Source organism: Oncorhynchus nerka, linkage group LG2 (genome assembly GCF_034236695.1).
Source record: "Oncorhynchus nerka isolate Pitt River linkage group LG2, Oner_Uvic_2.0, whole genome shotgun sequence".
Taxonomy (NCBI): Eukaryota; Metazoa; Chordata; class Actinopteri; order Salmoniformes; family Salmonidae; genus Oncorhynchus; species Oncorhynchus nerka.
Genome location: NC_088397.1, coordinates 87,995,391 through 88,011,731, shown reverse-complemented (window position 1 = coordinate 88,011,731; position 16,341 = coordinate 87,995,391).

Genomic DNA, 16,341 nt, shown 5'->3' with positions numbered 1-16,341 from the left:
GGACTAATACACAGTAAACCAGTTATCATAACACTGTACTAGTACACAGTACACCAGATGTCATAACACTGGGACTAATACACAGTACACCAGCTGTTATAACACTGGACTAATACACAGTACACAGTTGTCATAACATTGGGACTAATACTGGGACTAATACACAGTAAACCAGTTGTCATAACACTGGGACTAATACACAGTACACCAGATGTCATAACACTGGGACTAATATTGGGACTAATACACAGTACACCAGTTGTCATAACACTCTACTAGTACACAGTACACCAGTTGTTCTAACACTGGAAAAATACACAGTACACCCGTTGTCATAACACTGGGACTAATACACAGTACACCAGATGTCATAACACTGTACTAGTACACAGTACACCAGATGTCATAACACTGGGACTAATACACAGTAAACCAGTTGTCATAACATTGTACTAGTACACAGTAAACCAGTTGTCATAACACTGGGACTAATACAGAATACACCAGATGTCATAACACTGTACTAGTACACAGTAGACCAGATGCCATAACACTGGGACTAATACACAGTAAACCAGTTGTCATAACACTGGGACTAATACAGAATACACCAGATGTCATAACACTGGACTAATACACAGTAAACCAGTTGTCATAACACTGTACTAGTACACAGTACACCAGATGTCATAACACTGGGACTAATACACAGTAAACCAGTTGTCATAACACTGTACTAGTACACAGTACACCATATGTCATAACACTGGGACTAATACACAGTAAACCAGTTGTCATAACACTGGGACTAATACAGAATACACCAGATGTCATAACACTGGACTAATACACAGTAAACCAGTTGTCATAACACTGTACTAGTACACAGTACACCAGATGTCATAACACTGGGACTAATACACAGTAAACCAGTTGTCATAACACTGTACTAGTACACAGTACACCAGATGTCATAACACTGGGACTAATACAGAATACACCAGATGTCATAACACTGTACTAGTACACAGTAGACCAGATGCCATAACACTGGGACTAATACAGAATACACCAGATGTCATAACACTGGGACCAATACACAGTACACCAGATGTCATAACACTGTACTAGTACACAGTAGACCAGATGTCATAACACTGGGACTAATACACAGTAAACCAGTTGTCATAACACTGTACTAGTACACAGTACACCAGATGTCATAACACTGGGACTGATACAGAATACACCAGATGTCATAACACTGTACTAGTACACAGTAGACCAGATGCCATAACACTGGGACTAATACAGAATACACCAGATGTCATAACACTGGGACCAATACACAGTACACCAGATGTCATAACACTGTACTAGTACACAGTACACCAGATGTCATAACACTGTACTAGTACACAGTACACCCGTTGTCATAACACTGGGACTAATACACAGTAAACCAGTTGTCATAACACTGTACTAATACACAGTACACCCGTTGTCATAACACTGGGACTAATACACAGTACACCAGATGTCATAACACTGGGACTAATACACAGTAAACCAGTTGTCATAACACTGTACTAGTACACAGTACACCAGATGTCATAACACTGGGACTAATACAGAATACACCAGATGTCATAACACTGGGACTAATACACAGTAAACCAGTTATCATAACACTGTACTAGTACACAGTACACCAGATGTCATAACACTAGGACTAATACACAGTACACCAGATGTCATAACACTGTACTAGTGTACACAGTACACCAGATGTCATAACACTGGGACTAATATTGGGACTAATACACAGTACACCAGTTGTCATAACACTCTACTAGTACACAGTACACCAGATGTCATAACACTGGGACTAATACACAGTAAACCAGTTGTCATAACACTGGGACTAATACACAATACACCAGATGTCATAACACTGGACTAATACACAGTAAACCAGTTGTCATAACACTGGGACTAATACAGAATACACCAGATGTCATAACACTGGACTAATACACAGTAAACCAGTTGTCATAACACTGTACTACTACACAGTACACCAGATGTCATAACACTGGGACTAATACACAGTAAACCAGTTGTCATAATATTGTACTAGTACACAGTAAACCAGATGTCATAACACTGGGACTAATACAGAATACACCAGATGTCATAACACTGGGACTAATACACAGTAAACCAGTTATCATAACACTGTACTAGTACACAGTACACCAGATGTCATAACACTGGGACTAATACACAGTACACCAGATGTCATAACACTGTACTAGTACACAGTACACCAGATGTCATAACACTGGGACTAATACACAGTAAACCAGTTGTCATAACACTGTACTAGTACACAGTACACCAGATGTCATAACACTGGGACTAATACAGAATACACCAGATGTCATAACACTGTACTAGTACACAGTAGACCAGATGCCATAACACTGGGACTAATACAGAATACACCAGATGTCATAACACTGGGACCAATACACAGTACACCAGATGTCATAACACTGTACTAGTACACAGTACACCAGATGTCATAACACTGTACTAGTACACAGTACACCAGATGTCTTAACACTGGGACTAATATTGGGACTAATACACAGTACACCAGATGTCATAACACTGGGACTAATACACAGTACACCAGATGTCATAACACTGTACTAGTACACAGTACACCCGTTGTCATAACACTGGGACTAATACACAGTAAACCAGTTGTCATAACACTGTACTAATACACAGTACACCCGTTGTCATAACACTGGGACTAATACACAGTACACCAGATGTCATAACACTGGGACTAATACACAGTAAACCAGTTGTCATAACACTGTACTAGTACACAGTACACCAGATGTCATAACACTGGGACTAATATTGGGACTAATACACAGTACACCAGTTGTCATAACACTCTACTAGTACACAGTACACCAGTTGTTCTAACACTGGGACTAATACACAGTACACCAGATGTCATAACACTGGGACTAATACACAGTAAACCAGTTGTCATAACACTGTACTAGTAGACAGTACACCAGATGTCATAACACTGTACTAGTACACAGTACACCAGATGTCATAACACTGTACTAGTACACAGTACACCAGATGTCATAACACTGGGACTTATACAGAATACACTAGATGTCATAACACTGTACTAGTACACAGTAGACCAGATGCCATAACACTGGGACTAATACACAGTACACCAGATGTCATAACACTGTACTAGTACACAGTACACCAGATGTCATAACACTGGGACTAATACACAGTAAACCAGTTGTCATAACACTGTACTAGTACACAGTACACCAGATGTCATAACACTGGGACTAATACAGAATACACCAGATGTCATAACACTGTACTAGTACACAGTAGACCAGATGCCATAACACTGGGACTAATACACAGTACACCAGATGTCATAACACTGTTCTAGTACACAGTACACCAGATGTCATAACACTGGGACTAATACACAGTAAACCAGTTGTCATAACACTGTACTAGTACACAGTACACCAGATGTCATAACACTGGGACTAATACAGAATACACCAGATGTCATAACACTGTACTAGTACACAGTAGACCAGATGCCATAACACTGGGACTAATACAGAATACACCAGATGTCATAACACTGTACTAGTACACAGTAGACCAGATGCCATAACACTGGGACTAATACACAGTACACCAGATGTCATAACACTGTACTAGTACACAGTACACCAGATGTCATAACACTGGGACTAATACACAGTAAACCAGTTGTCATAACACTGTACTAGTACACAGTACACCAGATGTCATAACACTGGGACTAATACAGAATACACTAGATGTCATAACACTGTACTAGTACACAGTAGACCAGATGCCATAACACTGGGACTAATACACAGTACACCAGATGTCATAACACTGTACTAGTACACAGTACACCAGATGTCATAACACTGGGACTAATACACAGTAAACCAGTTGTCATAACACTGTACTAGTACACAGTACACCAGATGTCATAACACTGGGACTAATACAGAATACACCAGATGTCATAACACTGTACTAGTACACAGTAGACCAGATGCCATAACACTGGGACTAATACAGAATACACCACATGTCATAACACTGGGACCAATACACAGTACACCAGATGTCATAACACTGTACTAGTACACAGTAGACCAGATGCCATAACACTGGGACTAATACACAGTACACCAGATGTCATAACACTGTACTAGTACACAGTACACCAGATGTCATAACACTGGGACTAATACACAGTAAACCAGTTGTCATAACACTGTACTAGTACACAGTACACCAGATGTCATAACACTGGGACTGATACAGAATACACCAGATGTCATAACACTGTACTAGTACACAGTAGACCAGATGCCATAACACTGGGACTAATACAGAATACACCAGATGTCATAACACTGGGACCAATACACAGTACACCAGATGTCATAACACTGTACTAGTACACAGTACACCAGATGTCATAACACTGTACTAGTACACAGTACACCCGTTGTCATAACACTGGGACTAATACACAGTAAACCAGTTGTCATAACACTGTACTAATACACAGTACACCAGATGTCATAACACTGGGACTAATACACAGTAAACCAGTTGTCATAACACTGTACTAGTACACAGTACACCAGATGTCATAACACTGGGACTAATACAGAATACACCAGATGTCATAACACTGGGACTAATACACAGTAAACCAGTTGTCATAACACTCTACTAGTACACAGTACACCAGTTGTTCTAACACTGGGACTAATACACAGTACACCAGATGTCATAACACTGTACTGGTACACAGTACACCAGATGTCATAACACTGGGACTAATACACAGTAAACCAGTTGTCATAACACTGTACTAGTACACAGTACACCAGATGTCATAACACTGGGACTAATACAGAATACACCAGTTGTCATAACACTCTACTAGTACACAGTACACCAGTTGTTCTAACACTGGGACTAATACACAGTACACCAGATGTCATAACACTGTAATAGTGTACACAGTACACCAGATGTCATAACACTGGGACTAATACACAGTACACCAGATGTCATAACACTGGGACTAATACACAGTACACCAGATGTCATAACACTGGGACTAATACAGAATACACCAGATGTCATAACACTGTACTAGTACACAGTAGACCAGATGCCATAACACTGGGACTAATACACAGTACACCAGATGTCATAACACTGTACTAGTACACAGTACACCAGATGTCATAACACTGGGACTAATACACAGTAAACCAGTTGTCATAACACTGTACTAGTACACAGTACACCAGATGTCATAACACTGGGACTAATACAGAATACACCAGATGTCATAACACTGTACTAGTACACAGTAGACCAGATGCCATAACACTGGGACTAATACAGAATACACCAGATGTCATAACACTGGGACCAATACACAGTACACCAGATGTCATAACACTGTACTAGTACACAGTACACCAGATGTCATAACACTGGGACTAATACACAGTAAACCAGTTGTCATAACACTGTAATAGTACACAGTACACCAGATGTCATAACACTGGGACTAATACAGAATACACCAGATGTCATAACACTGTACTAGTACACAGTAGACCAGATGCCATAACACTGGGACTAATACAGAATACACCAGATGTCATAACACTGGGACCAATACACAGTACACCAGATGTCATAACACTGTACTAGTACACAGTACACCAGATGTCTTAACACTGGGACTAATATTGGGACTAATACACAGTACACCAGATGTCATAACACTGGGACTAATACACAGTACACCAGATGTCATAACACTGTACTAGTACACAGTACACCAGATGTCATAACACTGGGAGTAATACACAGTAAACCAGTTGTCATAACACTGTACTAGTACACAGTACACCAGATGTCATAACACTGGGACTAATACACAGTACACCAGATGTCATAACACTGGGACTAATATTGGGATTAAAACACAGTACAGTCGTGGCCAAAACAGTCTTTAAATATTTTTGTCAGATGTTACTATGGAATACTGAAGTATAATTACAAGTATTTCAAAAGTGTCAAAGGTTTTTGTTTGTCCACCCGCCTCTTGAGGATTGACCACATGTTCTCAATGGGATTAAGGTCTGGGGAGTTTCCTGGCCATGGACCCAAAATATCGATGTTTTGTTCCCCGAGCCACTTAGTTATCACTTTTGCCTTATGGCAAGGTGCTCCATCATGCTGGAAAAGCATTGTTCGTCACCAAACTGTTCCTGGATAGTTGGGAGAAGTTGGTCTCGGAGGATGTGTTGGTACCATTCTTTATTCATGACTGTGTTCTTAGGCAAAATTGTGAGTGAGCCCACTCCCTTGTTTGAGAAGCAACCCCAAACATGAATGGTCTCAGGATGCTTTACTGTTGGCATGACACAGGACTGATGGCAGCGCTCACCTTGTCTTCTCCTGACAAACTTTTTTCCGGATGCCCCAAACAATCGGAAAGGGGATTCATCAGAGAAAATGACTTTACCCCAGTCCTCAGCAGTCCAATCCCTGTACCTTTTGCAGAATATCAGTCTGTCCCTGATGTTTTTCCTGGAAAGAAGTTTGCTGCCCTTCTTGACACCAGGCCACTCTCCAAAAGTCTTCATCTCACTGTGCGTGCAGATGCACTCACACCTGCCTGCTGCCTTTCCTGAGCCAGCTCTGTACTGGTGGTGCCCCGATCGTGCAGCTGAATCAAGTTCAGGAGACGGTCCAGGTGCTTTCTGGACTTTCTTGGGCGCCCTGAGGCCTTCTTCACAACAATTGAACCGCCCTCCTTGAAATTCTTGATGATCCGATAAATGGTTTTAGGTGCAATCACCAGCTGTCATAACACAGCTAATACTGAGACTAATACACAGTACACCAGCTGTCATAACACAGCTAATACAGGGACTAATACACAGTACACCAGCTGTCATAACACAGCTAATACAGGGACTAATACACAGTACACCAGCTGTCATAACACAGCTAATACTGGGACTAATACACAGTACACCAGCTGTCATAACACAGCTAATACTGGGACTAATACACAGTACACCAGATGTCAAAACACAGCTAATACTGGGACTAATACACAGTACACCAGATGTCATAACACAGCTAATACTGGGACTAATACACAGTACACCAGCTGTCATAACACAGCTAATACTGGGACTAATACACAGTACACCAGATGTCAAAACACAGCTAATACAGGGACTAATACACAGTACACCAGATGTCATAACACAGCTAATACTGGGACTAATACACAGTACACCAGATGTCAAAACACAGCTAATACAGGGACTAATACACAGTACACCAGATGTCAAAACACAGCTAATACAGGGACTAATACACAGTACACCAGCTGTCATAACACAGCTAATAGAGGGACTAATACACAGTACACCAGATGTCAAAACACAGCTAATACAGGGACTAATACACAGTACACCAGATGTCATAACACAGCTAATACTGGGACTAATACACAGTACACCAGATGTCAAAACACAGCTAATACAGGGACTAATACACAGTACACCAGATGTCAAAACACAGCTAATACAGGGACTAATACACAGTACACCAGATGTCATAACACAGCTAATACTGGGACTAATACACAGTACACCAGCTGTCATAACACAGCTAATACAGGGACTAATACACAGTACACCAGATGTCAAAACACAGCTAATACTGGGACTAATACACAGTACACCAGATGTCGTAACACAGCTAATACTGGGACTGCAGGAAGCTGTTATGTGAACTTGCATTTATCTGTTACAACGAGGTAAACAACCTTAACTTCTCAATATGCAACAGGAAGCTCCTAAATTTGGCGCACTTTCAACTTTTAATTAAGTGGTTCTAAAACCTAAAGAGAGAAAGAAGGACATCTGACAGAGGTGCACACTGTCACTCTCGGGTTAATACTGTGTGTCTGTGTTTGTGTGAAGTCAGGTGACGTTATGCACTGACGCTACATTAAGAATCTACTTCAATAAATCAGGCATGTGACTTTCAATGGGCCTCCTCTGTCCTTTCTCTATGACTCTCTCCCTCGGACAGAAGACGGACGTCAATGATCACTAGTCTCTACCTGGAGAAGATCCCAGGCTATATCATTCATGGAGTATCTCTTTTCCTCTTTGGCATATGTTCAAATAACCTCTTCAAAGCCAGGAAGAAAGCACACCTTCACCATGGACCATTGACTGTGTGGAACGTGAGAAACTGGGAGTGCTTCCCAAACATCTGAGACAACATGCACTGTAAAAGTATGCCATCCCACAAAAGGTTAATGTTCCTTGCGGGAAAACAGGTGGCAGAGATCTATTTTGTTTCATCAGTCAGGCGGCAAAATGCTTATTAATAGTGGATGATGTATCTTATCTCTATGGAGCTACAACCAATGATATACAGTTGAAGTCGGAGGTTTATATACACCTTAGCCAAATACATTTAAACTCAGTTTTTCAAAATACCTGACATTTAATCCTAATAACAAATTACGTCATTTAGGATCACCACTTTATTTTAAGAATATGAAACGTCAAAATAATAGTAGAGAGAATGATTTATTTAAGCTTTTATTTCTTTCATCACATTCCCAGTGGATCAGAAGTTTACATACACTCAATTAGTATTTGGTAGCATTGCCTTTAATTGTTTAACTTGGGTCAAACATTTTGGGTAGCCTTCCACAAAATTCCCAAAATAAGTTGAGTGAATTTTGGCCCATTCCTCCTGACAGAGCTGGTATAACTGAGACAGGTTTGTAGGCATCCTTGCTAGCACACGCTTTTTCAGTTCTGCCCACAAATTTTCTATAGGATTGAGGTCAAGGCTTTGTGATGGCCATTTTGCCACAACTTTGGAAGTATGCTTGGGGTCATTGTCCATTTGGAAGATCCATTTGCGACCAAGCTTTAACTTCCTGACTGATGTCTTAAGATGTTTCTTCAATATATCTACATAATTTTCCTCCCTCATGATGCCATCTATTTTGTGAAGTGCACCAGTCCCTCCTCCAGCAAAGCACCCCCACAACATGATGCTGCCACGGTTGGGATGGTGTTCTTTGGCTCGCAAGCCTCCCCGTTTTTCCTCCAAACATAATGATGGTCATTATGGCCAAACAGTTCTATTTTTGTTTCATCAGACCGGAGGACATTTCTCCAAAAAGTATGATCTTTGTCCCCATGTGCAGTTGCAAACCGTAGTCTGGCTTTTTTATGGAAGTTTTGGAGCAGTGGCTTCATCCTTGCTGAGTGGCCTTTCAGGTTATGTCAATATAGGACTCGTTTTACTGTGGATATATATACTTTTGTACCTGTTTCCTCCAGCATCTTCACAAGGTCCTTTGCTGTTGTTCTGGGATCGATTTGCACTTTTCGCACCAAAGTACGTTCATCGCTAGGAGACAGAACGCATCTCCTTCCTGAGCGGTATGACGGCTACGTGGACCCATGGTGTTTATACTTGCGTACTATTGTTTGTGCAGATGAGCGTGGTACCGTCAGGCGTTTGGAAATTGCTCCCAAGGATGAACCAGACTTGTGAAGGTCTACAATTTTTTTCTGAAGTCTTGGCTGATTTCTTTTGATTTACCCATGATGTCAAGCAAAGAGGCACTGAATTTAAAGGTAGGCCTTGAAATACATCTACAGGTACACCTCCAATTGACTCAAATTATGTCAATTAGCCTGACATAATTTTCTGGAATTTTCCAAGCTGTTTAAAGGCACAGTCAACCTAGTGTATGTAAACTCCTGACCCATTGGAATTGTGATACAGTGAATCATAAGTGAAATAATCTGTTTGTAAACAATTGTTGGAAAAATGACTTGTGTCATGCCAAAACTACAGTTTACATTTGTGGAGTGGTTGAAAAATGGGTTTTAATGACTCCAACCTAAGTGTATGTAAACTTCCGACTTCAACTGTACCTAAATCAAAATCAAATCAAATCAAATGTATTTGTCACATACACATGGTTAGCAGATGTTAATGCAAGTGTAGCAAAATGCTTGTGCTTCTAGTTCCGACAATGCAGTAATAACCAACGAGTAATCTAACCTAACAATTCCAAAACTACTACCTTATACACGCAAGTGTAAAGGGATAAAGAATATGTACATAAAGATATTTGAATGAGTGATGGTACAGAACGGCATAGGCAAGATGCAGTAGATGGTATAGAGTAAAGTATATACATATGAGATGACTAATGTAGGATATGTAAACAAAGTGGCATAGTTTAAAGTGGCTAGTGATACATGTATTACATAAAGATGCAGTACATGATATCGAGTACAGTATATACATATACATATGAGATGAGTAATGTAGGGTATGTAAACATTATATTAAGTAGCATTGTTTAAAGTGGCTAGTGATATATTTTTACATAAATTTCCATTATTAAAGTGGCTGGAGTTGAGTCAGTATGTTGGCAGCAGCCACTCAATGTTAGTGGTGACTGTTTAACAGTCTGGTGGCCTGTTTTTCAGTCTCTCGGTCCCTGCTTTGACGCACCTGTACTGACCTCGCCTTCTGTATGATAGCGGGGTGAACAGGCAGTGGCTCAGGTGGTTGTTGTCCTTGATGATCTTTATGGCCTTCCTGTGACATCGGGCGGTGTAGGTGTCCTGGAGGGCAGGTAGTTTGCCCCCGGTGATGCGTTGTGCAGACCTCACTACCCTCTGGAGAGCCTTACGGTTGTGGGCGGAGCATTTGCCGTACCAGGCGGTGATACAGCCCAACAGGATGCTCTCGATTGTGCATCTGTAGAAGTTTGCGAGTGCTTTTGGCGACAAGCCAAATTTCTTCAGCCTCCTGAGGTTGAAGAGGCGCTGCTGCGCCTTCTTCACGACGCTGTCTGTGTGGGTGGACCAAAAAACGTACTACCCTCTCCACTACTGTCCCATCGATGTGGATAGGGGGGTGCTTTCTCTGCTGTTTCCTGAAGTCCACAATCATCTCCTTTGTTTTGTTGACATTGAGTGTGAGGTTATTTTCCTGACACCGCACTCCGAGGGCCCTCACCTCCTCCCTGTAGGCCGTCTCGTCGTTGTTGGTTATCAAGCCTGCCACTGTAGTGTCATCTGCAAACTTGATGATTAAGTTGGAGGCTTGCATGGCCACGCAGTCGTGGGTGAACAGGGAGTACAGGAGAGGGCTCAGAACGCACCCTTGTGGGGGCTCGAGCAACACAGTGTGACCATTCTGCCGATTCTAGGGGCTCAGGCAGGGGTCACAGGGTCATCTAGAGTTCAAGCAGCCCCATCAGCACCAGAAGAGGAAGCACTGGGTAACACAGAGATATGCTGCTTTTCAGGGATCGCCCATGACCATGTAAACAATCTAGAGGGTAGACTAGTGAGAATGAGGTTGGGGGAGTATAGAGTGGGTTTGAATAGAAAATTGAACATGGGACCTGCTGCCTATGCTCACTCACCATAGAGATCCAAAATGATGTAGTCTATAGTCTATATTCTATTTTTGCCTCAATATATTTCAGGATGTGGAAGGGTAAGCATCTAGAAGAATCTGCCTCAATATTTGCAGCCATAGGTGGTAATACAGTATCTCTCTAGGTGCTGATCTGCCGTGGAATAATTATTTTGCTATGCTAAGATTTGAATTATTTCAATGCTAACCCTAACTGTAACCTGTGCCTGCAACCGTATCAGTTAACCTACCAGGTTATTTACAAACAGCACAGGAATCCACATGTTTTGATCACATCTTTACTAATGCTGCAGAAATCTGCTCTAAATCAGTATCCAAATCCATCAGATGTAGCCATATCTAGGAAAAGCAAAGTTCAAAATGCTGGGCCTAATATATAAGAGGTGATACAATATGTTTTGTAATGATTGCTATGTTGAAGATGTACATCATATTTGCTGTTCTGTGTGATGTGTAAATAAATCTGTCTGCACAGCCGATTGGCAAACATACTGTAAATTGAGAAATCATGTGACTCAACAGAAGAAGAAACTGTAATATGAAACGAAGATAAATTATATAAAGAATTATATTAAAAATCTTTGAAATTTTGGGAAAAAAGATTAACTCGGCTCCATCATTCATTGAATCAAATGGTTCATTTGTCACAAATCCCACTGATATTGCCAACTACTTTAATTATTTTTACATTGGCAAGGTTAGCAAATTTAGGCATGACATGCCAACAACAAATTCTAAACCTACTATACATCCATGCATAACTTACCATATTATGAAAGACAAGCATCTTAATTTTGAATTCCGTAAAGTGAAAAAATATGTCTAGCAACAATGACAAGTCACCTGGATCTGACAACATGGATGGATATCGTTATTGCCCCTGTCACGGTCTTCCTCCTCTTCATCTGAAGAGGAGAGGCGAGAAGGATCAGAGGATGTCCAGGAGTCCTGTGATGCTGGCCGCTGTTGTTGCTGCTGCTGCTGCTGCTGTCGTCTCTGTCTTTTACCACGCCGCTTGGTCCTTGGTTGGTGGGTGATTCTGTCACAGTCTTCCTCCTCTTCATCTGAAGAGGAGAGGCGAGAAGGATCAGAGGACCAATATGCGGCGTGGTATGTGTTCAAAGTGAAGTTTAATAAAGAGAACACTGAACACTGCAACACTATACAAAAGAGTAACAAAAACAATAAACCAATGACGACCGTGAAGCTACAAAATGAGACCTGTGCTGACACAAGCCACTAACATAGACATACCCAAAACCTAGAAAAACAAACATAGACTGCCCACCCAACTCACGTCCTGACCATACTAAATAAATACAAAACAAAGGAAATAAAGGTCAGAATGTGACACTATCCCCCCCCCCCAAAGGTGCGGACGCCGGCCGCAAAAGCTTAACCTATAGGGGAGGGTCTGGGTGGGCATCTGTCCGCGGTGGCGGCTCTGGCGCGGGACGCGGACCCCACTTCAACATTGTCTTAGTCCGCCTCATTGTCCGCCTCCGTGGCTTCCTAACCATGGCAACTCTTCTCAATGGACAAAGGGGCAGCTCGGGACAGAGGGGCGGCAGCTCGGGACAGAGGGGCGGAAGCTCGGGACAGAGGGGCGGCAGCTCGGGACAGAGGGGCGGCAGCTCGGGACAGAGGGGCGGCAGCTCGGGACAGAGGGGCGGCAGCTCGGGACAGAGGGGCGGAAGCTCGGGACAGAGGGGCGGCTGCTCGGGACAGAGGGGCGGCAGCTCGGGACAGAGGGCGGCAGCTCGGGACAGAGGGGCGGAAGCTCGGGACAGAGGGGCGGAAGCTCGGGACAGAGGGGCGGAAGCTCGGGACAGAGGGGCGAAGCTCGGGACAGAGGGGCGGCAGCTCGGGACAGAGGGGCGGAAGCTCGGGACAGAGGGGCGGAAGCTCGGGACAGAGGGCGGCAGCTCGGGACAGAGGCGGAAGCTCAGAACAGAGGGCGGAAGCTCGGGACAGAGGGGCGGCAGCTCGGGACAGAGGGGCGGAAGCTCGGGACAGAGGGGCGGAAGCTCGGGACAGAGGGGCGGAAGCTCGGGACAGAGGGGCGGCAGCTCGGGACAGAGGGGCGGAAGCTCGGGACAGAAGGGCGGAAGCTCGGGACAGAGGGGCGGCAGCTCGGGACAAAGGGGCGGAAGCTCGGGACAGAGGGGCGGAAGCTCGGGACAGAGGGGCGGAAGCTCGGGACAGAGGGGCGGAGGGGCGGAAGCTCGGGACAGAGGGGCGGAAGCTCGGGACAGAGGGGCGGAAGCTCGGGACAGAGGGGCTGAAGCTCGAGACAGAGGGGCGGCAGCTCGGGACAGAGGGGCGGAAGCTCGGGACAGAGGGGCTGAAGCTCGGGACAGAGGGGCGGGGGCTCTGGCGCCTCTGGGCTGAGGGGCTCTGGCGCCTCTGGGCTGAGGGGCTCTGGCGCCTCTGGGCTGAGGGGCACTGGCGCCTCTGGGCTGAGGGGCTCCGGCAGCAGCGCCGGACAGGCGGGTGACTCCGGCAGCAGCGCCGGACAGGCGGGAGACTCCGGCAGCAGCGCTGGACAGGCGGGAGACTCCGGCAGCAGCGCCGGACAGGCGGGAGACTCCGGCAGCAGCGACGGACAGACAGGACCACCTGCAGGGAGGAGACAGAGAGACAGCCTGGTGCGTGGGGCTGCCACAGGAACCACCAGGCTGGGGAGACCTTCAGGAGGCTTGGTGTTAGGAGGAGGCACCTGAAGGACCGGGCTGTGGGGAAGCACTGGAGCTCTGGTGCACAGCCTTGGCACCAATTCCCCAGGCTGAACAACTACTCTAGCCCGGACCCTCCAGAGTGCAGGCACAGGTTGAACCGGGCTGTGGGTAAGCACGGGAGATCTAGTACTTACTACACGCACCTCTCCCTTAGGCTCCAATCCCACATTTGCCCGGCACGAGCGGAGCGCAGGCAGAGAACGCACTGCACCCTCCCAGCGCCCCGGAGACACAGCACGCAGAGCCAGCGCAGGATACCCTGGACCAAAACTGCGTACCGGCGACCAGACCCGCTGAGCAGGCACCATATGCCCTGGCTTGATGCCGGCACTCGCATGACACTCTCTGGCTCGATGCCCGCACTCGCATGACACTCTCGGGGGCTGCCCTATAGCGCACCGGGCTATGGACACGTACTGGCAACACCGTGCGCTTAACCGCATAACACGGTGTCTGACCAGTAACCCGCTGTTTATAATAAGCACAAGGAGTGAGCTCAGGTCTGCTACCTGGCTTAGTACCACACCTCGTCTGCCCCCCCCCCCCCCCCCAAAAAAAGATTTGGGGCTGCCCCTCGTACCTGTCGCACTGCCGTGCTGCCTCCTCATATCGCCGCCACTCAGCTTTCGCTGCCTCCAGCTCTGCTTTGGGGCGGCGATATTCCCCAGCCTGTGCCCAGGGTCCCTCTCCGTTCAGTATCTCCTCCCATGTCCAGGAGTCCTGTGATGCTGGCCGCTGTTGTTGCTGCTGCTGCTGCTGTCGTCGCTGTCTTTTACCACGCCGCTTGGTCCTTGGTTGGTGGGTGATTCTGTCACGGTCTTCCTCCTCTTCATCTGAAGAGGAGAGGCGAGAAGGATCAGAGGACCAATATGCGGCATGGTATGTGTTCAAAGTGAAGTTTAATAAAGAGAACACTGAACACTGCAACACTATACAAAAGAGTAACAAAAACAATAAACCAATGACGACCGTGAAGCTACAAAATGAGACCTGTGCTGACACAAGCCACTAACATAGACATACCCAAAACCTAGAAAAACAAACATAGACTGCCCACCCAACTCACGCCCTGACCATACTAAATAAATACAAAACAAAGGAAATAAAGGTCAGAACGTGACAGCTCCTCCTATTTGCCATCGCTTCAATCTAAGCCTACAGGAAAGTGTGTGCCCTCAGGCCTGGAGGGAAGCAAAGTCATTCCACGACCAAATAATAGTAAAGCACCCTTTACTGGCTAAAACAGCCAACCAATCAGCCTCTTACTAACTAGAAAACTTTTGGAAATAATTGTGTTTGATCAGATGCAATGCTATGATTTTCAGCACACTTATAAGGAAGAGCATTCAACAAGCACATCACTTACACAATTGACTGATGATTGGTTGAGAGAAATTAATAATAAAAAAGATTGTGAGAGTTGTTTTGTTAGACTTCAGTGCAGTTTTTGACATTATCGATCATAAACTTAAGTGCTATGGCTTCACACGCCCTGCTGTATTGTGGATCGAGAATTACCTGTATAACAGAACACAGAGGGTGTTCTGTAATGGAAGCCTCTCCAGCTCTGATGAAGGCAATTCACGCCGAAACATAAGCCGATTGTTTACTTGTTCCATAAATAATCTATCAGATTCATGCAGCAACAAAGTGCTCCTTTTTCTTTATTGTCCAGTTGAATAATCACCAGTTGAAGACTCCTGGGGTAAGGATTTTGTTTTGGATAATCCAGATAGAGTCAGGCGTTCTCCAGAGCAGCTGACTAGGCCCCTTACTTTTGACCTGCCCTTTGCTAATGACCTGCCAGTGGCTCTGAGTGCCTATGTATTCTGATGACTCAACACTATACATGTCAGCAACCAAAGCAAGTGAAATCACTGCAACAACAGCTGAAGTCAGTTTTAGAATGGGTGGCAAGAAATAAGTT